Below are 2,377 nucleotides of genomic sequence, written 5' to 3'. Positions count from 1 at the left end.
TGTGAATACCAACTCTACTTACTGTCTGTATCCAGGTAATACACATGCAATGATTTTCCAGGTCCTTGGCTAAGGATCTGTTTGTCACACATTTCCAGGCTGCATTCACTGGAAAGGATCTGGGTTTACGGATGCCACTTGTTTTTACACTCAGATCAGCTCATATTCCAGATCCGAAAGAGGAACCTGTACTTTCTTGTACTGTGCTCTCCAGCTTTTGACAGGTTAACACCTCTTGGGCCTGACTGTACCCAATTATCACATGCCCAGAGGACAAACAGTATTTGCTAGCTACTGCTCAGCAGGGCTACGGACACCTGTCCCAGAGACAAAGTGCTCAGAGGCTGCCCTCGTTTAGTGAGTTTATTCAGCTATATGTACTCTACCACCCTTACTTAAGCTCACATGACCGGTTCTAGGTCGGCACTGGGAATCTCTTAAAAAATATTTTCTCACTGTCTTATTTAAAACCTGGACGAGTTCTCTGATCTGGTTCACGGCGCTTTGTTGGTACAGCTATGAGAGCGGAGCCAGAACATGAGTGAGAGGCCACTGATAGATGAAAATGGGAGAGAGGAAGGGAACTGCTTAAACACACATTGCAATGAACGGGGTGAACCCTGGAACTACAGATGAAACCTGACATGACTCGTTAACCCATCATGTGGCAACTGATCACTCTCTTCCATGGCACAGAGCAAATTGTCAAATGCTACATGTGTTGGGCTTGTATTTCACAGAAATGTGCAACTTGCTAATCATACTTTACTGAACTACACAGCTGAGATGATTAACACAATAGTAGCCACTTTGGCACGAGAAATGGCTTTGGAGGAAACCAAACCCCAAGCCTGTCTTTGAAGGCTACTGTCTTTGACAACCATCTTTTCCTTGGTGAATACCTTTTATTCATGCGGCACAGCTGGATGGACTAACTGCACTTTCCCAAGTGTTGAATTATGGTTTTCAGTGTCTCAGGCCCTTGGGAACTCTGTGAGAACTTGGTCAGTGAAAGGAAAGACAGAATAAATCCTTAAGTGTGAAGAAATTTATGAGGGGTAATTAGAAAGGCAGCTACTTGCTCAAAAGCAGGTGCCCTCCTGGGAAGACTCGCTTCTTTCCCTTAGAAACATGATAAATATATATTTCTGCATCTTAATATTACAACGATGCATATTACCTTCAGATGTACTCTGGGATCCACCAGGCTGGATTCTGTCATTGTCTATGGCAAGAGGCAACTCCAGTCTCAAAACACTCACAGGAAAAATACTTGCATTAATACCTTGAGTTTACAAAGATGAGGGCCTTCAGATCTGTAAATGCAGGTGTTTAAGCTGTGGAAATCCTTTAAGCTGAGAACAGTTAGAGAATGGGAGTGTATCAAGGCAAAACTATCAGGCACACTCATCTTGGTTTTATTCTTCTTCACAGTTTCAGCCACTGCTGAGGACAGGTCAGACTACACAGGCCCCTAGCATGAAGCATCCTTATCAACTTAGGTTCCCATTCACCACAGGTAACAACATCTTGGTGCCAGCGGAGTAAGTGCCCAAACTCTGGCAGGGCCAATCTACCCAAGGACATGAAGCAAAGCTTGGGACATCCACATGCTTAATTCACATCTCCCAAGGTATTACTTAGTACCGCAGCAGTTAAACCATCCTTCCCATTTGCTGTCTGAGGACATGGATGATTCCACTTCTCCATCTGGTTTTAGCTATGAAGTACCCTCAAGCCCAAGGGGTTACGCCCCTACTGCTTTACAAAAATAAGGGACACACCTGCTCCAGAGGATTTTGCAGGGAACATCCCTGACATCAGACTGGTGAACGGCTGCTTTGAAATAAAAGGATCCCTCTGCAAAACGGGGAGACGCTTTCACATCTTTGGGAACAGCATCCGATTTGAACTTTCTGCATGTGTGTTTGAACTGGAAAATGAGACATCTTTGCCACATTACTTGGTTTGTAAGAAAGTAAGAAAGAATACAGGCAAGGAAGTGGAAACGGACAGAGCCACCCCTGCCAGAGCATGTTTATGCCCACAGAAAGCACCGTCCCACATCTCGAGGAAAACATGATTAACAGCGCCGCGCTGATCTTAATCAGATTTATTAAGACAAATGTTGAAAATCCAGTGGGTGGGGGGGGGCAGTCACTAAGGCGGAAAAAAAAAAAGGGCCAGATAAAAGTGCCCGGAGGGAGTGAGCTAATGCCTATCTTCCCATTACCTCATGGGATCGTTAGGTCAACATGATCTCGCCGCGGCGAGCACCGGAGCCACCTCCCCGCCGGGACGGGGGCCAGAGGCCGTTCCCTTCCCCTCCACACAGGTGCAGCCCCTCAGCGGGAGGCGCGGGCCCGCCGCCATGTCG

This window comes from Haliaeetus leucocephalus, unplaced genomic scaffold (genome assembly GCF_000737465.1).
Source record: "Haliaeetus leucocephalus isolate CR32 unplaced genomic scaffold, Haliaeetus_leucocephalus-4.0 Scaffold406, whole genome shotgun sequence".
NCBI lineage: Eukaryota > Metazoa > Chordata > Aves > Accipitriformes > Accipitridae > Haliaeetus > Haliaeetus leucocephalus.
This window is presented reverse-complemented; position numbering follows the sequence as displayed.